The sequence below is a fragment of the Dipodomys merriami genome, unplaced genomic scaffold (genome assembly GCF_024711535.1).
Source record: "Dipodomys merriami isolate MVZ:Mamm:240054 unplaced genomic scaffold, mDipMer1.0.p SCAF_32, whole genome shotgun sequence".
NCBI lineage: Eukaryota > Metazoa > Chordata > Mammalia > Rodentia > Heteromyidae > Dipodomys > Dipodomys merriami.
Window position 1 is genome coordinate 17812875 of NW_027204715.1, and position 23276 is coordinate 17836150.

The 23276-nt window shown below is 36.1% G+C and overlaps 1 pseudogene; it reads left to right on the forward strand.

Annotated features, from left to right (window-relative positions):
* The first annotated feature begins 8952 nt into the window (after positions 1–8952).
* LOC138841507 (zinc finger CCCH domain-containing protein 15-like) lies at positions 8953–21918 on the forward strand (annotated as a pseudogene).
* Positions 21919–23276: the final 1358 nt, after the last annotated feature.

The following is a 23276-nucleotide window of genomic DNA, read 5'->3' on the forward strand; positions in this document are numbered from 1 at the left end:
ACCCAGAGTTAGGACCCCTGACCAACAAAAAACAAAAAAACAAAAACAACAACAACAAAAAAAACCAACCTGATCTCCTTCTGGCAAGCATCACATGTATACTTAAGCTTTAGGGATAAAAATGGCTTGGGATTATTCACTCTATACCACCAACTTCCACTATGCAGTATTCAGGATTATATTCATAAAATCATCTTACAATCTCTGTTTTGAACCTTGGCTGAATATTCATTATCTTTAATTATGTTGGCCATTGATACTTCAAGTTTGATTTTTTTTTCTTTCTCCAGTCATGGGGCCTGAACTCTGGGTCGGGGTGCTGTCCCTCAGCTCTTCAGCTCAATGCTAGCACTCAACCACTTGAGCCACAGCACCACTTCCTGCTTATGTGGTCTTGAGGAATAGAACCCAGAGCCTCATGCATGCAAGGCAAGCACTCTACTACTAAGCCATCTTCCCAGCCCCAAGTTTGATTATTTTAAAAGTTTCCTTAGGTGAATGTTATTGACTAACGCCTTTAACTCTAGCTATCCATGATGCTGAGATCTGAGGACTGTGGTTTAAAGCCAGCCTGTGGAAGGAAAGTCCATCATAGTCTCACCTCCAGTTAGCCACCAAAAAAAACGGAAGTGGAATTGTGGCTCAAGTGATATAGTACTAGCCTTGGGCACAGAGCTCAGAGGTAGCACTCAGGCTCTGACTTCTAGGCACAGAACTACCACAAATATGTTGAAAATAACCTTACAACTTTGGGACAGGGGAAGTAGGAGATGGGGAGGAAAGGGATGTAGGGGAAACACAAAGGAGGGGTAAATGTTCGATAAGGATTGTACTCATTACCTTACTCATGTAACTGTAACCCCTCTGTACAGTATCTTTCCAATAAAAATATGTATTTTGAAAAAGAATGACTTAGGGCTGGGAAGGTGGCTCAGTGGTAGAGTGCTTGCCTTGCATGCCTGAGGCCCTGGGTTTGATTCCCCAGCACCACAAAAGAAAAAAGAAAAAAAAAGCCGGAAGTGGCGCTGTGGCTCAAGCGGTAGAGCACTAGCCTTAGCTGAAGAGCTGAGGGACAGCGCCCAGGCCCAGAGTTCAGGCCCCACGACTGTACCTCCCCCCCAAAAAAAAAGAGAATGACTTAATATAAAAAATCCTTAAATCTTTCTTCAAAAGCTAAGATTTCTGACCATTAGAAGATTGCAAACAATCTTGGATGGTAATCAGTGATATACCACACATGTTGTGAACTTTGCTTTCTATGCTTTCTGAGCAACCTGACCCACGTGAAGTCATTGTTTCATTCTCTCAGCTGTCTGCAAAACTGCTGTAGCAGCTTTTGATATGTACAGATGGTCACTTCAAAACAAATCAAAATGAAATGTTTGGTCTCTGAACTTCCTTGAATTCAGTTTTTTGAATGTAAGCACTAGTTCAGATTGAATCTCAGGCTTGACTGTTCTGAAGTTCCTCTACAGTGTGCACGTTTGATAAAATGTGTACAGAGACACATGTTGGATAAAACTGCTAATGGGGCTTTGCTTCTTATTACCTCATTGTATAACATCCTGCTGGTGCTTGATAACCAAAGGAGAGGATAAAATACTAACCTGTATGTCTTAACCAATAGAAGATGGAAAATATATTCACCAAATAGATGGATACATCTGTCTAATTCAGACACTGTTAGTTTGGTTTACTCAAAATCTGGTAGAATTTTTAGTGTTTTATTTTATTTTATTGTATTTTTGGTGTGTGTGTTGTTTTATTTTGTATTCAAACAGTATCTTTAAGGAATCTGATTACGAAAAAAACATGTGAATTCAATGTTCTATAACATTAGCTATGATATAATTTAAAATAAAGGTAATTGTATGCATTTAAGTGGTATTTTTTCCATTTGTTCTTTTTTTTTTTAATTGTATTTTATTTTATTTGAGAACATACTGTACAGAGGGGCTACAATTACATGGGCAGGATAATGCATACATTTCTTACCAAGCATTGCAGTCTCCTCCTTTGTTTACCCTTCACTTCCCTTCCCCGCCTCCACCCTCCCCCCACCCAATTTTACCCCCCTCCCCCCACCCAATTATACCCCCCTCCCCCCCCACACTGACATTGTAAAGCTGGTTTTGACATGACATTTTGTACTTCTCATTGTTGCAACAGGTCCACCTGAATCCTTAAACGACTTGTTTGTCCCCATCTCCTCCACATGTTATACTGACATCAAATATAGTGAAAGCGGGGGTTACACTGTGGGGGAGGGACATACAAAGCAACAAAGAAATAATCTTATAAATGCGTTAGAAACACATGCATGAAAGAAACGAAAACATTAAAATACATATTTAAGGGTTCATTTTCCTAACATCACATTATCTGACCTTTTCCGCTTGACTCATACCTATACTAGATATTGCAAATAAGGGAAACCATGGGACCTATGCTTCTTTGGGCCTGGCTTACTTCACTTAATATAATTTTTTCCAAACCTTTCCATTTCCTAACAAATGGGGAAATGTCATTCTTTCTGATGGAGGCATAGAATTCCATTGTGTATATATACCACATTTTCTTGATCCATTCATCTACTGAGGGGCATCTGGGTTGGTTCCATGTCTTAGCTATGGTAAATAATGCTGCAATAAACATAGTTGTGCTGGTAGCTTTAGTGTGGTCTTGTTTGTATACATTTGGGTAAATGCCCAAAAGTGGGATTGCTGGATCATAGGGGAGATCTATGTGAAGTCTTTTGAGGAACCTCCATACTGCTTTCCAAAGTGGTTGAACAAGTTTACATTCCCACCAACAATGAAGTAAGGTTCCTTTCTGTCCACATCCCCTCCAGCATCTGTTGTTGTTAGAGTTCTTGATTTTTGCCGTTCTAACTGGAGTGAGGTGATATCTCAATGTTGTTTTGATTTGCATTTCTTTTATGGCTAGGGATATTGAACATTTCTTCATGTGTCTATTGGCCATCCTTCTTTCTTCTTCAGAGAAGCTTCTCTTTAAGTCTTTCGCCCACTTATTTATTGGGCAGTTGTTTCTTTGAGGATTTGTTGTTGGGTGGTTTAATTTTTTGAGTTCCAAGTATATTTTAGATATGAGACCCTTGTCCGTTGTATGGCTAGTAAAGATCTTCTCCCAATCGGTGGGCTTTCTATTGATCTTGCCAGCTATGTCATTTGCCCTGCAGAAGCTCTGCAATCTTATGCAATCCCATTTGTCCAACCTTTCTTTGATTTGTTGTGCTTCCGGGTCTCTATTCAGAAAATTTCGACCTGAGCCAAGGAGACCTAGGGTTTCTCCTATTCCATCCTGTAATGTTTTCAGAGTGTCTGCTTTGAGTTCAAGGTCTTTGATCCATTTGGAGTTGATTCTGGTGCAGGGTGATATATAAGGATCTAGCTTTAGTTTTCTACATGTAGTTAACCAATTTTGCCAGCACCATTTACTGAAGAGGCTGTCTTTCTTCCATTCTATTGTTTTAGCTTCCTTATCGAAGATTAGATGGCTATAGGTCTGTAGGTTCATTTCTGGGTTTTCAATTCTATTCCATTGGTCCTGAGGTCTGTTCTTATGCCAATACCAAGCTGTTTTGATTACTATGGCTTTATAGTAGAGTTTGAAATTTGGTATTGATATTCCTCCAGCAGTGTTCTTTCCATTGAGGAGCGTTTTTGCTATTCGGGGTCTTTTATTGTTCCATATGAATTTTTGGATTGCCTCCTCTATTTCCTTGAAGAATGAGGGTGGAATTTTGATAGGTATCGCGTTGAATTTGTAGATAGCCTTGGGAAGTATTGCCATTTTCACGATGTTAATCTTGCCAATCCAGGAGCATGGGAGGTTTTGACATTTTTTAAGTTCTGTGTTGATTTCCTTTTTCAAGATTTTAAAGTTTTCATCATAGAGGTCCTTCACTTCTTTGGTTAAGTTAATTCCTAGGTATTTTATTTTTTGTGGGGCTATTACAAATGGAGTTGCTTTCCTAATTTCAGCCACACTTTTCTCATTGTTGGCATATAGAAACGCCATTGATTTTTGGGGGTTAATTTTATAACCTGCTACTTTGCCAAAGTTTTGAATCAGCTTGAGTAATTTGGGAGTGGAGTCTATGGGATTCTTTAAATACAAGATCATGTCATCTGCAAAGAGGGAGAGTTTTATTTCTTCTTTCCCTATTTGGATCCCCTTTATGTCTGCATCTTGTCTTATTGCTGTAGCTAGGCATTCTAATACTAGATTGAAGAGAAGTGGAGAGAGTGGTCATCCTTGTCTTGTTCCTGAGTTAAGAGGAAATGGCTTTAGTTTTTCACCATTGAGTATAATGCTGGCTGTAGGTTTGTCATATACATTCTTTATTGTATTGAGGAATGTTCCATGGATTCCTAATTTTTCCAGAACCTTCATCATAAAGGGGTGTTGGATCTTGTCAAATGCTTTTTCTGCATCTATTGAGATAACCATGTGGTTCTTATCCTTGCTCCTGTTGATGTTCCATTTGTTCTTATAGTCTATGGATTTCCTTTTCTTCTTTTTCCCCTCTACCTCTTTCTTCCATGGGCTTATCATCCTCTGTCCTTTTTCTCCTGCTTTGCTTGTTTTCTTCATTCCTGCTTCCTTCTCTACTCTGCCTTTTCTTTCTAATAAGGTCCTGTCAAAACACTATAGAGGATGTAATGATGGTGCTATAACCCCAACTAAATTAATTGTTATAAAATACATATTAATGTCATGAACATGGAATACTTCCTAAAGTCATTTTAATCCAAAAATATAGATCTGTATCCCAGGTTAAATAAAAGTTTACTCACATTAAATCATTATTTTGGTAGTGAAGTTGCCACTTGGTACTGATACTCCAACAAGGTAGTAACACTATTTCTATATACTTCTGTTTATTAAAGATGATCATATTCTACTAGTATCAATTAGTACATTGATATTTCAACTGATTATTTGGTTGCAAATGGAACATTGAATCTCTGTCCAATTATCTGGATTTATCATTATTTTTGTCTAACTTGGGACTTGAACTTAGGGTCTGGGAGTTCTCTGAGCATTTTGTTTAAGACTAATGCTCTATCACCTGAGTCATAGCTCTGTTTTATATCATTAATTGGAGATAAACCAACTCAGTAGTGAAAACTACTAGACATTATGTTTCAAATGAACTATGAAACTTTGTGGGGAGGAAAGTCAGTAGGGGAAAACCTGGGAGAGAATGGGAGAGGGTTACACAATTCAAAAGGAAATATACTCATTGCCTGACACTTGTAACTGTGACTACTCTGTATATCACCTTTACAATAAAATTAGGGGAAAAAAGTTTCATAGACTTTTCTGCCCTGGCTGCCTTTGAACCATGATCCTATGATTTCATCCTCCTGACTATCTAGGATTACAAGCATGAACCACCAGTGCACATGGATTGTCTAGATTTTTATGGTCCTTACTGAATACAAGGAAAATTAATTATCTCTTTGAAACAATTCTGTGAGCTTGCATGTGTTTTACAATGTAGAGTATTTTTTGGCTCTTCTGTGGAAACTAGATCTAAAGTAAAAGAAAACAAAATATCTTCCATATAAAAGGGGAGAATCAGTGGGTCACAGTTGGAAAACAGCAGAGGGATATTGGGCAAATGAATATTATAAAAGTATATTTTTCATAAATGTATGATAATAACTGTAAAACATCAAAAACTGTTTATAAGGAGTGGGAGGATGACTAAGAAGATGGAGTGGATTTGTTCAAATTTTGTTACAGAAATATCAATCTCATAATCAAAGCTATTTGTAATTAATTTATGCTAACTCACTTTTTAAAAAGTAATATGCAAGTTGGGCACCAATGGCTCATGCCTATAATCCAAGATACTCAGTACGCTGAGATCTGAGGAGCCCTGTTCAAAGCCAGCCCAGGCAAGAAATACCTTGAGACTCTTTTTTTTTTTTTTTTTTGTCGGTCATGGGGCTTGAACTCTGGGCCTGGGCGTTGTCCCTCAGCTCTTCAGCTCAAGGCGAGCGCTCTACCACTTGAGCTACAGCACCACTTCCGGTTTTCTGGTGGTTTATTGGAGATAAGAGTCTCACGGTCTGTCTTGCCCGGGCTGGCTTTGAACCGCGATCCTCAGATCTCAGCCTCCTGAGTAGCTAGGATTACAGGCGTGAGCCACCAGCACCCGGCTGAGACTCTTATCTCCAATAAACCACTCAGAAAACTGGAAGTGGTGCTGTGGCACAAATGGTAGAGCACTAGCCGTGAGCTGAAGAGCTCAAGGACAGTGCCCAGGCTAGGAGTTCAAGCACCACGACCAACAACAACAACAGAAAAGTAACATGTTACTGTGACTTATAATTCTAAATTTTCATATGAGACAATTTCAATAACTTTTATTATCTTGTTCATATTATCTTAATCTTTTAGAAAAGGCCAATCCCTGTCTCTTTTTAATTATGTATATACATATATGTGTATATATGTGTATATATGTATATATATATACTGATTTTATCTCATTAAAGATACCATACAGAGGGGTTACAGATACATGTGTAAGGCAATGAGTACATTACTTGTCAATCTGTTACCCCTTCCCTTGTTGTCCCACTATCCCTTCCCTACCCCACTTCCTCCACTACTCCCCCACCCACTGCCCAATGTTATAAATTTCATTTCCAATATACTGTCCTGCGGGTATCATTGTTGCAATAGGTCATCCTGTGTCCTTGTTTTAGTATTTTGTTATTTTCCTTTCCTTCCCCAGATTAGACAAATGTATATATAAGATACAGGGTACCAAAATCAAGTACAGTGACAACAGAGGATTACCATAGGGGGATGAACATACAAAGGAAACAAAAAAAATTCTCATAGTATATTTAAAATACTAACAACAAATACAAAACTCTTGGGTCCATATCTTGGAGTTCACTTCACTTAGCATCATCATGTATGGACATCTGTACATCAATATCCCAACCTCATAGAAGAAGCAATCCAAAATTCATATGGAACAATAAAAGACCCTGAATAGCAAAAATAATCCTTAGCAGAAAGAACAGTGCTGGAGGAATAAAAATACCAGACTTCAAACTCTACTACAAGGCCATAATAAGCAAAACAGCTTGGTACTGGCACAAGAACAGACCAGAAGACCAATGGAATAGAACCGAAGGCCCAGAAACGAACTCACAGATATATAGCTACCTAATCTTTGATAAGGGAGCAAAAAAATAGAATGGAAGAAAGTCTCTTCAGTAAATGGTGCTGGCAACATTGGTTAATCACCTGTAGAAAACTAAAATTAGATCCTTATATATCACCCTGCACCTGAATTAACTCCAAATGGATCAAAGACCTCGAAATCAAAGCAGACACCCTGAAAATATTACAAGAAGGAAAAGGAGACACTCTAGGGCTCCTTGGCACAGGCCAAAATTTTCTTATCTTGAGTAATTTCTACTAACTTCTTGTTACTGATGAAATTGATCAAATATAGAGAAGCAAAATCATATTCTTTAATTTGCAGTGTTTTTGTTGTCTGTAATGTGGGCATAACAATGAAAATGATTTTAGAAAGGTAACTACGGAAACAGTGAAAGTGAACTAAAATTAGATAAGAAAGTTGAGACCTGGAGTATTGCTATTTGAGACCAGAGCAAAATGAACAGTAAAAATATGGGCTGGAGGTCTGCCGTAAGTAAAGAGCTTCAGCTCCAGGTCTGGGTAAGAAATCTGAATAATTATACAGTCCTAAGTTACAGCACTGGTTTCAAAAAATATAAATAAAATCTAGGTATTGCTTTTATATATAACTGGGTATCTTTGGCTGGATTGGAAGTATTTTCCATTTTCCATCTAGATCAGTTCTCCAGAGAAGAGGTATTTTAAATACAAAACAGTTAGATGACCCATTTTACAAGTATAAATATGTACACATTGTTGATATGTAACATACTCACCCTTACATATTTAAACATTTAAAATCAATTATGGAAATATTTAACTTGGAATCGTAGACATGGATATTATTATTGAAGCTATGTCCTAAAATGATTTATCATTACTCTCCTTTTTTTCTTTTCCTTTTTTTTTGTACAAGTACTGGGTCTTGAACTCACAACTTGTGAGTACAAGATCGTTTTGCTCAAGATTCTTTTGCTCAAGGCTAGGGCTCTACCTTTTGAACCACAACACCATTTCCAGCCTTTCCTGAATTGTATTAGAGATAAGAATCTCAGGGACTTTGCTGCCAAAGATGGCTTCAAACCCTAATCCTCTGATCCTCAGCCTCCTGATTAGCTAGGATTATAGGTGTGCACCACCAGCACCCAACTTAACCTTACTCATAATTGTGCACTCCTCTTGAGATACATTATTTTTCATTATAGATGTGTTTATGAAATTATAAAATACAAAATTTTCCTAAGGAAAAATAAGTAATAATTTCCACTAAAGCACCATTTATGTCTATTAGATTATAAAGCTTGGTAAGAATTTAGTCTAATTTGAAAAGCATTTTTTAATGCACTCTTATCCACATGATATGTAGCTGTTAGACAAGTAAGCAGGGGGCAACAAAGAACTTGTGTGGGTTATATCTTTAATCTAAGCAGTATAAATCAGGAAAAAATAACATGTTTTCACACATTAAAAATGTTTTAAATGTTTATATGTGTCATTCCAGAGTGGTTAATAGCTTCTATAATCTTTTCATATTAGTTAAGTAATGTTGTAAGGTAAATCATCCCACAAACCACATTTTGAAATATAGAATAATGGAGTCTTTATTATACAGTTAGCAGGCTGTAGGCAGCCAGTTTTTACAAAGGCCTGCAGCCCCCAAATTCAAATAACACAGCTAGGAAACATGCTAAAGAGGAAAGAAAGAACAAAATGGCAACAATAGCAACAATCCATAGAGAGCTGAATTGGGACGCCATGATGACTGGAGATGAACCAGGAGACAGAACACAAGAGATGATCATGGAGACACAAGTGACATGGTATTCTGGTGGCTGGGCTGGTTAAGGTCTCAATAGTGCCTGAGCCGGTGGCAGATCCACAGAAATCCCCAGTCCAGGCATTTGACTGACAGATTCAGTAACATATCAGCCAAGTGCCCGCTCCTACCTCCAGGATTCCTGGGAGCTGGGGTTCCTTCCCCCAAAAAGAAGACAAAATGTCAGACCCTATCATGCAACGATGTGGCCAATATGGTGCCAGCCAGACCTGACCGCCTTACTTCAGTAATAACTACTCTATGTCATAAGACACAATCAATTACAACTAGATATTTTAAGTACTTCTTTTCTGTAAAGTGATATATGTGTGCATTATGAACCACATGGTACTGAGTAGCTTGTGAAGAAAATTTTGAATCTCATATTATTTCCTTAATTCCAGATTTTTTTTCTGCACAGGAATTTATTTCATATTATTATGAGTTTTCACAATGTGCTAAATTGAATGCAGGATTTTAGAGTTCAAGGTATACAACCAGCCTACCACTGAGAAAACTCCAGCCATGCATAATACTAATACAATGTGTTATTTTCAAAATTTGTCAAAATTATACAAATTCATTAATCCTTTGATATGATAGATATATTGCTTGCTCGATTTTTCTCTTCCATCATTTCACTTATGCTTTAATTATATTTAAATAAAATTTTGAGCCTTCAACTATTTTTTTAATTTTATACACCAATGTCCTTCACTCCTTGCCGACATTTCTCTACATTTTACTCTCTGTGTGTTTTAATTTTATATTTTTTAAATGCTTGGAATTTCATTTAATTCTTTAAGCATAACATAATCTTTATTTTCATAGTTGTCATCATATTGAGAGATGGAATGTGAAATAACTTCCAGTCACTTGATCTCATGGTGTTTAAACTTGTAATCAGACTATCACTGGAGAAAGTATTAGGTTAAAAGAATTTCCTTGATGGTAAAAGTTGCTTGCATTCTTTTTGGAAATTAGTTTCATTCTCAGTTTTATCTTGAGTTTCTAATGACCTAAAAACAAATCACATGTAGAGATTGTACCCTCAACATGTTTCCACTTTAAATCATTATGCTCAGTAAGAACTTCTAAAGATTTGTATTACAGTTTCACTACCTAATGCTCTGACTTTATTTTTTCCCCTTTCAAAAACTTAAAAATAATTTTCTGCTCCTTAATACTTGTTGCTTAAAAATAAAATTATATTCCTGCCTTGAAATGCAAATTAAAAAAGATTTTACTCAGCCGGGCGCTGGTGGCTCACGCCTGTAATCCTAGCTACTCAGGAGGCTGAGACCTGAGGATCGCGGTTCAAAGCCAGCCCGGGCAGGAGAGACCGTGAGACTCCTATCTCCAATAAACCACCAGAAAACCGGAAGTGGCGCTGTAGCTCAAGTGGTAGAGTGCTCGCCTTGAGCTGAAGAGCTGAGGGACAGCGCCCAGGCCCAGAGTTCAAGCCCCATGACCGACAAAAAAAAAAAAAAAAAAAAAAAAAAAAAAGATTTTACTCAGCTAGTAAAGTAATACATATCATTTCTGAATGTTTGGATATTAAAAATATATTCTTGTTTAGTTACATATAACTCTATTTTATTTCATCTGATTATCAATGTTATAAGTACATAAGAAATTAGAGGATAATCTGACTCTAGAAATTATAGATTCCCTAATTTATTTTTCTCATCCTTGCTGTAAAAGATTTTAGGATCTTTCTCTTCTCTCTCACTTTTCTGTCTTTTTTAACAATGTGATTATCTGGTCATATGTATATAGCTTTTGACCTTTTCTGCTTGTCCCAGACATATACTAGTTATTGCAAATAAGGGAAACCATGGGACCTATGTTTTATTGGGCCTGGCTTAATTAATTCATTCATTAATGAATGAATTAATTAATTAATTAATTCACTTAATATAATTTTTCCAAGTCTTTCCTTTTCCTAACAAATGTTATTCTTTCTGATGGAGGCATAGAATTCCATTTATATATATATATATATATATATATATATATATATATATATATATATATATAACATTTTCTTGATTCATTCATTTACTGAGGGGCCTCTGGGTTGGTTTCATGTTTAGCTATGATAAATAATGCTGCAGTAAACATAGTTGGGTCACAATCAATGTACATATGACCAGATAAGATGATGTTGAGCAAAATGAACCCCAGGAAAGGGACACATGTGTTTTTATTTCTTCTTTCTTGCTATTGTTTCTAAAGTATTTATAATATATCTTGTAATTTTTTTTGTTTCTTTGTATGTTTCTCCCCCACAGTATAACCTCTAACCTCTGTTTTCTTTTTTTTTTTTTTTTTGGTCCTGGGGCTTGAACTCTGGGATTGGGCAGTATCCCTACCCTCTTCAGCTCTAGGCGTGCGCTCTACTGCTTCAGCCACAGCACCACTTCCTGTTTTCTGGTGGTTTATTGGAGATAAGATTCTCACGAACTTTTCTGCCCGGGCAGGCTTTGAACCGTGATCCTCAGATCTCAGCTCCTTCAGTAGCTAGGATTACAGGCGTGAGCCACCAGCGCCTGTGCCCTGGATCTTGTATTTACACTTTTCTAATTTGGGGAGGGTTACAGGTTAACCCACTGTAACAATGAGATGCACAAGGCACTATGTTGAAAAACAAACTTTGTAATTTAAGCAGAGAGGAGGGTTGTGGGGGCGTGAGTGTAGTTGTGGAGGTGGGAGGGAAGGGACGGTAGGGAAAAATCAAAGAAAAGGTAACAGCTCCTCTGTACAGTATTTTTACAACAAAAATGTATAAAAATGTGATTAATGCTGAAATATGACTACTACATTTTATTTTGAAATAACTCCATTAATCATGGAACCTAACTCTTCTGACCAGTAGCTTCTAATTTAAATGTCTTTATTTTTATGGTCTCTTTTATATATGAAAAAGAATTATATCAACAACCTTTCAAGATGTCATAACCATTTTACTTAGAAAAAGTGAGCTGACCTTTGGTAGTTTTTTGTTTTGTTGTTGCTTGTTTGATTTTGTCTTTGCTTTTGTTTTGATCTCAGGCTACTAATTATCATCAAATATCTAAATAATATTGTCTGTTCAAATTGTCCAAGCAAAGATTGCATTGGATAAGGTTAAACAGACAAGGGAAACTTTATTAGGAGCTATTTGAATAAAAGAAGGGAAGACATAATTCAGTCTAGAAAGAAATACCAGGGAAACTTTTAATAAGTAAGTTGTGAAAACCCATGCAGGATAAGGATTGACCTTACTTAAGGAAAAGTCAACTCTTAGTAGAGATATTTTTTTTCTTATCAACTGTAGAGCCCAATGCCCAAGGTTGCTAGGATCCTACTCTCCAGAAAACCTGAGAGCTAAGGTCCTTATCTGCTTTGATAATTACATTTCAAAAGAATGACTTCCAGGTTCTTGAGAAAGATATGCTAGGTTGTTAAAAGTGACAGCAAGTTTTTAAATGATTTACAGCTCAAAAGTGACCAACCAAAAACAGAAAAAAAAGAATTTGTAATTGCAAATATTCTAAAGTGAATGCCCAAAGCAAAGGGAGTTCAGATGCTTCTAGTCAGGTAGAATCTTATCTAAAGTTGGACAAGTGGAAGGGAAAACTGGGGCCATCACTGATTTATTTTGCAAGGTAGGTATGTCTTTACTTCAACAACAGAAAAATATGAGCATTATATTCTTCAGTTTCTCTGGTTTGTAAATATCTTAATTGTTAAAACCTGTTTGGACAGTATACCTGCTCTCAACAGATAGGCTTAAAGATCTGTCATGCAGTGGTCTCCATGTCTGTAGGGTTTGACAGGATGTAATGTTGCACAAATGCTGTTTTGAAATCTGAGGTTTACACTGCTCACTGCTCTATGGAATACCAAGGAGACAGAAAATGGTAGAAAGAAACAGATTAACTCTAAACTGGTCCTGGAAAAAACAGAGGACCACAAATCTCTTTCTTAGAGTTCTTTAGCTTGTAAAAATCTTTCATAATATGTTTTTTATTGTAAAAATAGTGTACAGAGGGGTTACAGTTACATGAGTAAGGTAATGAATATATTTCCTATTAAGCATTATTACCTCCTACTTTGTTTTTCTCCTACCATCCCTTCCCCCCAGACCTCCACAACTCCTCCTTCCCTCCCCCACAAGTTGTAAAGTTCATTTTAAACATAGTGTCTTGTACATATCATTGTTACAGTGGGTCAACCTGTATCCCTATTGAAACATTTTGTCTTTTCCCTTCCCCTCCCCAAGTTAGAATAGTGTATATACAAGATGCAGGGCACTGGAATCAAATACAGTGAAAACAGGGGTTATACCATGGGGGAAGAAAAATACTTTGTGGGGTAAACAAAGTAAACCAGGGAGACAATGGGCAGGAAGGCATGAGTTGGATCAGAGAATGCTTACCTAGAAATGTGTCTTGTTCGCTTTCTCTGGTAGAGGTATCACAAGAGATGTCAATGAATAATAATTATTATTATATTTTAAAGAGAGATGTCAGCGGGTTACCTCTCAACTAGAAAACCTAAGGAGAGGTTTCTCTTCAACAGGAAGCATTACAGAGAGGGGAAGAGAAGGGAGAGGAACAAGAAACATCTTTGCACCGATAGTTACTATGGCTTAACTGAATTAAGATGGTTTACACCTCCATTTCTACCTGCTTCTTATTTTATAGCCACCTGTTTTCTACCCCTAAGAGAGTCACTGGATTATTCATAAATAGCAGAACTTTTACTGATACTGTCAATTGTTGCTTTACTAGAAGATTTTAAAAAATCAAAGTCACAGATGTCACAGATGACCAAATTTTGGGCACCACATTTTCTTCCCTTTCACATATTTAAAGTATTGATAAAATTGTTTCTAATAGAATATTGCTGAAAAAAATCAAATTCAATTCATATGTCACACTGATTGGAAGCACCGTTTCTTCCTTGCCTCCTCTTGGTGTTCTTTCTTTGTGCTTGAATTTTAGCAACCATACTAGAATGGGCTGTCATTTGGATAACTGTCTCCATGTTAGGCATTATATTTAGAATTCTATCACTGATTTATTTTGCAAAGGTAGGAATGTCTTTACTTCAACAACAGAAAAATCTGAGCATTATATTCTTCAATTTCTCTGGTTTGTAAATATCTTAATTGTTTTCTTTAATTCTTAAAACAATAACAATTCACTGTAGTATGCTTAATTTCTTGGTCATCACTTTTTTGATTATATTAAATTTCCTTATTCTCTCCATCTTGCCCTACCTCCAACTTGATTCCCACTGCTGTCTCTGTCTCTCCACATAAAGCTTCACTACTCATGAAAATTATATTTTTTTAACATAGATGGAAATTGATTATCTGCATTGATATTTCATTTTTTATTATGTTGTAACACTTCAAGCTCCTTTATGTTTGGACATGAAATAAACATTTTGGTGAACATTTGTTCGTTATTCTGCTTTCACTTTATACTTCTTCAGTTTTTCTTTGTTTTTCCGTGATTATTACTTATTTGGATATTTATTTTACTAATTTTTTAGTACACGTCCCAAATAATTTTCTGTTCATCTATAACTTCTCTGAGTTCTGTTTTCTGCTTGTCAGAGATTTTTGCCATTGTGATAGTGACATATTTGGTGCTTAGAGTTAAATATATTGTTTCTACCTATTTGAAGGACATAAAATTATCTGATGTTCACCACAGACAAAATATGTGGTCAGAATGATTCATCACAAATTATTTTTCTTGGATAAGGCTGTAGCTCGACATTAAAGATTAATCATTCCATAACTAAGGAGAAATATAATGTGAACGGTTGGTTTCAAGAGTGACTGGATGGCTGAGAACTGACAGGGTAGAATAGCTTGTCATTCATAGATTTGAAGATATCAATTCCAAGAGTTAAGGGCAAACATTTGCTTTTTCTGTGATTGATATGCTGCTGTTGAGTTGAAAAAAAAATAATGGGAGGCTTCTTTTCCACATCCTAAATACTCTCAGTATTGCTTTCATTGATGATTTTCTGAAATAAGGAGTTCTACCCAGCTATACAAAACATACACACATTATACACATCAAGTTTACCTGGACTGAGGATCTATGACAGAAGACATCCTTTCTTTGCCCCTTTTGTACTGCTACTGTCATTTGTTAAGTGGAGAATTGCAATAATGTTCCTTTCCTTCTAAATTTTGTCCAGTAACTTCCTTTTGAAAACAAGAGAAGAGAAGAGAAGAGAAGAGAAGAGAAGAGAAGAGAAGAGAAGAGAAGAGAAGAGAAGAGAAGAGAAGAGAAGAGAAGAGAAGAGAAAGAACGAGAGAGAGAAAGATCCAAAGAGCAAGCACAGGTAGCACAGTATGGGTCACAGGTTTGTGGACTTCAAGTGAGTGGAAAGTGGAGGAAAGCTGCAGTGTTCTGAGCCCAAGCTCAGCTTCTAGACACCCCTTAGTGTAAAATGTCCAGGACTCACACCATCTTCATTTTTTTCTCTTTACTAATTGACTCAGATTTCACTGGAACAACTCCCAGGGTACTCTGGCAAAAGTAGAGACAGGTTTGTTAGCTTGTCCTTAGTTTCCGACTATCCACTTTTCTGTTACAAAAATATAGCCCTTAATGTGCCTATTTCAGTTTTCCCAGAGCCTCCTTAGGAAACTTGGTATGTTTGGTCTCATTTTCAGAGATCATTCAGGGTTTGAGATGTCATTTACAAGTAATGTAAATAATTTTGGAGATTGTTTTCTCTGGATTAAAAATTTCCCCTTTTTTCTGGTACAGTTCATTTTGTGCTTTGTAATTGTGATCCTTTTTGGCTCAAAACATTACAAAACTCTTTTGCTATTTGTGGCATTCTCATGAAAACTGAGATTCAAATGAGATTTTTTTCCTGTAGTATTCTTTTACAGATACCATGTGTTCTCCCCTTCTAATGCTGTCAATGGTCAGTTTCTAATTGTCTCTCATGAGGAATAAAAGCTGTTTATTTAGCCAATGCTTTCAATAGTTAGTGAAAGCTCATGTTTGATATCTGGCTTCAAAAGCAAAGCCATAAATCACAATTCATAAAGATGTGGTAAGTGCTAAAATATATAATAATGTATCAAAAACCTTTGACCTATTTAAATGTCACTTGTAAATGTATTGCATATGGTATTTATTTATATCTGCATTAGGGCTATCACCAGAAATATGTCACCAACTGTATGAGTCAAATAATAGAAACTTATTTTCATGAGCTTCTTGTAGCTTCAACTTGAACTCAAGTTATCAACTGAGTCTCCTTCCTATTAGTGTCTCTTTGAAGGATTTTTTTCCTCTTTTAGTCTTTTCTGCTGCAGACAATCTCTGTGTTCCTTCACTTTTGCTTGCTATACATCCATCTGTCTCATTTCCTTCCATCTTGCCTTCTTCACTGTGAGACTAGATGTATCTGTCTTAATTAAGATACCAGTTAATTAATTTGGAGTCTACTATAATCAACTAAGACTCAATTTTAAATTCATCAAATTTGAAGTTACTCCATTTCTATATGGGGACCTGAGATTAGGAATTCCATATACCTGACTTGAGCAATAGAGTTCACTCATAGTGACATCTGGTATTAGTTGAACGGAATAATTGGGTGTAGGATGTTATTGTGTTAGTGGCAATCAACCTGTCACATATAGATTTTTATTATCCAATTTATTACCGACTGAAACTACATCTTTAGAATGGAAGAAATCATCAATTAGAAATTATTCACCGGTTTATTCTATTTTCAAATTTAAGATAAATAGACAGAGGTTTGTGTGTTTGCGTATGAGTGTGTATGAGAGAGAGTTTATAGTGTTCTTGTATTGTGTATATCTTTATAGATTTTATGAGAGTCTTTTCCAATTATTCTTTTCAAATTTAATAGGGTACAATGGAATTGTAGAGGTCAGACTGCAATAAAGGCAGGGATCAATGGTGATTTGTTAAATTGATACAGGCATTGAATCTAATGACTCACTTCAGCCAATCATAATTTTCTATAAGGTTCTAACTCTAGTGTTTTAATGGGCACTAACATTCATGGTCATTTTTAGGTGTCAAGGTAACTTCAGTAATCACTGGTTAATTGTCCAAGGTCAATCTAGTTATTTCTATATAAGTGAATTCAAGGTGTAATTGAAACCTGTCTTTTGATCTTAAACACACACACACACACACACACACACACACACACACACACACAATGAATGATTCAGAATATTTATTTTGAAGGCATTTGTCTTTAGTTGTGCCTATGTCTTCTATTTCCTCCTTATATATACTATGTTTATTCATCTTTAACAGACATCCTACAAGAATATGATTCTTACTGTATCTTATTATGAGCTAATCATCTGATTGTTAAAAGTGAAATGGTATTTGACTGGCTTTTAAGCTGTCAAATTATCTCTCACACTTCAACAGTAATAAATGTTTTGCAATGATATCTTCTGAAATTTTCCAAAAAATATCATTCTTTATCAAATATTCATTACATGCCAGAATTTATTAATAGCATTCTTTTTCATTGAATGAGTTTTAATGCACTATTGATATTATTTATCCCTATGTTCAAATTTTGAGAGTTGAAAGTTATTCAAGTTGACCTTTGTATAGCTTTGTTGAATCCAACTGTTCACTTAGTTCTTCCTTTCTTTCAGGCTCCATTTTGCCCTGCCTATGCCCAGTACAAAATCACTGAGGACAGACTATGGTCTGTGAAATTCTTTATTAAATTATTTTTGATGATTATTTTAAAGTTCTTAATTACTGTATTTTTTGGGGGGGTCTGGTCATGGGGCCTGAACTCTGGGCATGCGCTCTACCACTGAGCCACCTTCCCAGCCTAATAACTGTATTTTTTATCAAATGCAATTCACCCATTCAATGTGAAGAATTTTGTAACTACAATTTTTATTCACACAACTTATATCTACCCTCATAATTCATTTCACAACATACTCAGTACTTCATAAGAATAAACAGAACTTTCACTATCATATCTGACATCTCAAATCAACCTCAGACCTAAAAGTCACAATAAAACTGAGAAATTACACCCATAGATTGCCAAAAGAATTTAAAACTTATTGCCAAATAAAAGCAGTTATATATATATATATGTATATATATATATATATATATATATATATATATCCACAGAAAATGTATGTAAAAGTTTTTTTGTAATTGTTTTCAGTAGCCAGAAAGAATATGGCACAATACAAGTGTCCCCATAAACAATTACAAATTACAAATCAAATTACAGTGAAATAATACTTGACTGTGATAATATAGAAATATTGACAGATGCTGTAACATGGAGGTATACTAGCACAATAGTAAGTAAAAATCATAGTAGTTGTGTATTATTTGATCCCAATTTGTATGAAATAGAGTGAATATTCAAATATATAGAGTTAGAAAGCATTTTATTGCTGTGAAGTTTGAGGTCTAGATTTTTCTTCCATGTGCTGAGGGATATGAAATAAAGCTAGAAAAGGCAAGATAATATTGAGATAAATTTTTTACCATAGTCTATGTTTCCTTGGACTCCGTCCCTCTCTAAAATAATGTTGTTTGATCTCAGTGAGAAAATGAATATCAAGCATGGGCAGTATGGAAAATTGTGCGGGACTCACATTATGGATTGAAAATGTGTGCTGTACATTCTAAAGTGACACTGAAGATCTCTGGTGGACCTTTGATCTCTCCTTAAAACCAGTGATTGTCAAAGTATGTTGGGTACTTGAAGGAAGGAATGTGCACTTAAACTCTTCAGGCTAAATCTAACTGCTTTAAAAATGAGACAGTGTCAAGCACAGGAGGCTCACACCTATAATACTTGCTATTTAGAAGGCTGAGATTTGCATACTGTGGTCGAAGCCAGCCTACAAAGACAAATTCTGAGATTCCTCTCTGTAACTAACCAAAAGCCAGAAAAGGAGCTATGGTTCAAGTGGAAGAGCTCTAAAATTGAGTGAATAAGTTAAGGAAGAGTATGAGGGTTTCAAGCTTCACATAGACACATGTAACCAGACTTAGAACTGTGCTTTGTTTAGAAAATAATAAATTCTCCCTGATGCCAGTGCCTCATACCTGTAATCCTAGCTACTCAGGAGGCTGAGATCTGTGGATCACGGTTCAAAGCCAGCCAGAGCAGGAAACTCTGTGAGACTCATCTCCAATAAACCACTAGAAAACTGGAAGTGGTACTGTGGTTCAAATGACAGACCACTAGCTTTGAGCTGAAGAGCACAGGTACAGTGCCCAGGCCCAGAGTTCAAGCCCCATCACACACACACACACACACACACACACACACACACACACACATACACACACACACACACACACACACACGTGAATTCTTCTCTTTTATGGTCAATATCTAAAAATGGCTGACATGCACAGCCACTAAAATTACTGGTTTTATTTTATTTTTCTTCTGACCTGTATTGTAGGCACTGTGAATCAAAGACTAGGATCAATGATTTTCCTTAAATCATTATTGGGAAATGCCAGTGACATAGAGCATTTTGTTTCTAAGATTTTTCATTTTTGGAAAAAACAATAATGCTTAGAAATTTAACTATCAGTGGGCTGGGAAGGTGGCTCAGTGGTAGAGCTCTTGCCTTGCATTCCTGAGGCCCTGGGCTTTGATTCCTCAGCACCACATAAGCAAAAAGAAAAAAAAAAAAAACAGGAAGTGGTGCTGTGGCTCAAGTGGTAGAGTGCTAGCCTTGAGCTGAAAAGCTGAGGGAGAGTGCCCAGGCCCAGAGTTCAGGCCCCATGACCGGACCCCCCCAAAAAAATTTAACTATCAATGTTAACACTCTTTGGCAAAAGCTGAGAACCTCTTCCCTGTGCTTCTCAGTTGCAAAGTTCAATAACAAGCACCTCACCACATGTTGGCTGGGGAGAAGCTCAGGACATGCATCTGAACATGTGCTTTATCACTACTGGGGCAGTGAAAAACCAGGGTACATGTATATTTAATAGTATTAAAGCCTAAAAGAAAAAAATTAGACTCAAGACAAGAAAATATAAACCTCATACTTATTGTGAAAGCTGGAAATTTATCATAGCATTTTGAAATACCCATCTCATGTAGATACTTGGCAGAATGTGCTGCATACAGATGAGACTTAGTTTTAAAGGTGACAGAGTTGCTAAAGAGAGTGAATGGCTAGCCTTGATTAGCAAGTTATATTCCAGCAGGTAATCTGATAAAGAATGTGATCTGCAGGTCTCAAATGAGTAACTGGGAAATCCCCAGATTGTTTGAATTCTCCATGTTAGCTTAATTCCCTTTCATCCTATCCTCAGGAGAATAGATTCTCTCTTCAGGGGAAATTATTCAAAAGGTTAATCTAGAAAAAAAGCTTTAGAAAGTGGCTTGTTTTTCTTGGGAACTTATAAATGTTTATTTATTCATTCTTGAAAGGATCTGAGCATTTTGAGAGGAGGACTATACTGAAGGGGAAGCAGATTCCCAAATCTGTCCGGAGTACGGTATGCTATTGAAGCTTACAGACACAATAGCAAAGAATTTCCATCAATATCCTTGATAGGCATCCAAATAGATAGAAGCTTATAAAAGACATGACAAAACTAAATTTTCCCAATATTGGTAAGAAACCAGTCAAATCATTACAAAGACATACTATAAGGTTAATTCTCTATCTTCTTTAAGGAGATATGGGATAGATGAACTTCTTACCCATCATAACCATGCAACCATTTCCCCAGTTCTTTGACCATGGGATATATGCCATTATTTTAGGAAATATCTAGTAATAGCTCTTAAAACTTCCCAAATAAGCAAGTCACAAGCAGTATTCTGTCTTGGAAGGAATAAAAAAGAACAGTGCCTTCTTCAGAATCATATGTTGAGATTCTATCAATCATGAATGATGACTATGAACTTCCAAATTTTATTTAAATGGAGGATTCAATAGCTGAGGCAGGATGTGAGTTCACTCCAGAGCATCTCAGCTCTACCTCTGCCATTACACCTGTTTGTATCAATTTAGTGTGTGTTGTCTTCTTGTATCTGACAGCTACAATCAGAAACAAGTTGTTATTTATATGAGGAGAATATTATACTTTGCTTTCTCTCTATCATATTCTCCTCTTCATTTTATAATTCTGTGAGATACCATGTTGGTACCCGTATTGATGACATTATATTCATTGACCATCATAAGCAAGAATTCTGAGAACAAAAGATTCCATGGAAATACAGAGGTATTTTAGAGGGTAAGTATAAACTATGAGTGTTAAGAATATGCTATATTAAGGAAATTTTATGAAGGTCCAAAAGAACAATGTAAATTTGACATATCAATAAAGCAAATGAAATTTTAAGCTTGTAGAAGTTATGAGCAGAAAAGAGAGGAAAAGATTGATAAACTTGAACAAGAAAGAAGAAAAACAGACTTCAAAGTAAGGAAGGCACTAGTGATCAGTGGTCTTGAAGTGTTGGAATTTCATCCTGAACTTGTTAATGATGATGATGAAAAAGCAGAAGACACCCTTTACCTTCAGGGAACAGGAGGTGATGAGGTTGATGATTTCATGAGTGTAAATGACATAGATTTAAGGCTGTATGCTCCTAGAGCTGTGGAGGAGACTGGTATTGCGGTAGCCAGTCTGAAAGATTCAATACCATATGCTTTAGATAAAGATGACAGCAAATTAAGCGAAGCATCTGGAGATAGGGCAGAAAATGGTGAAAGAAGTGATTTGGAAAAGGACAATGAAGGGAAAGGACAGGAAAACGGAGCCATTGGTGTTGTTCCTGTTGATGAAAATCTTTTTACTGCGGAAGATTTGGATGCATTAGAAGAAGAATTAAACACATTTGATTTAGAAGAATGACACCAAACAAGTTGATGAAAAGTTGAGTCAGCTCCACAGGATTTGAAATTGACTGCATTATTTTTTTTCCCATTTAGAAACAACAGGATGTTTATTTCCCATGCTGGTTCTGGAAGGCTTTCTGTCCTCCAAAAAAGGAATATTCTCCCTCCATCTTTTCTTCTGACTTTGGCTACATCTCATAGTAAGTTCAGAGTAGTTCATGATAAATTAAAAATATAATGGTCATTTCAGAAAATGATTGATTGTTGTAACTGTTCCTAGGAAATGTAATTGCTTGCCTAGATTTTGATTTTCATTGCATATATGTAATTACTAGGAGCAACATGAAATTATATTTAAAGTACCCAACATTTTATGCAGTTTTTAATGAATGATTTTTTTCCTCTGATTTATGTGTCTTAAAGACTTCCTAAAATGTGAGCCCTGTACTTGATAAAGGAAACTGCATATGCAGATTCAGTATTGTATATCTGTGGACAATTACATGGAGAATTGAAATAGAACTTCTTTGCTCAGATTGGATCAGCTATAAGGTCCTGTGTTCAACTGTCTTTAGAGTTTTTCCTCTTCTTTTTTGCCAATAAAATTGTAAATAAAGACCATCATACATTAAATTACTCCCTCCAAAATATTCAAAGATTGTGGCTGCATATAACCTTTAACATATCTCTGGAAGCCTGAAGATCCCTCTTTCAGAGAAGTGATGACAAATTTGTGAAAAGTAATCTCCATTTTGAAAGTTGAAAGCTAGACACAATGCCGGAATAAGATAATTCTACTCTATACAAGTTTGGATATTTTCTTTCTTTTCAAATTCTTCTATTCTTTTTATTCTTTCTATGTTCTTTTGACTGTTTTGTTCTTTTTCTAAAATTTCATTGTAAAGGTGATGCTCAGAGGGGTTACAGTTATGTTAGTCAGGTAATGAGTACATTTCCTTTTGAACAGTGTCACCACGTTCCTCATTCTCTCCCAATTTTTCCCCTTCTGACTCTCCTCTCACCAAACTCGTATAGTTCATTTCCAACATAGTGTCTACTAGGTTTCACTGTTGAATAGATTCACTCTTTGTCTCACCATTTTTTTGCTTCCCCTTTCCCTCAACAAATTAGATAAACATATAAAGAAAGGGGCGGGGGCTGGGAAGTGGCTCAATGGTAGAGTGCTTGCCTTGCATACATGAGGCCCTGGGTTTGATTTCTCAACACCACATAAGCAGAAAAATCCAGACGTGGTACTGTGGCTCAAGTGGTAGAGTGCTAGCCTTGAGCTGAAGAACTGAGGGAGTAAAAAGGAAAGAAGAAACAAAAAGAAGAAAAGAACTGAAACAGTGCAAACCATTCACTTCCATTTCT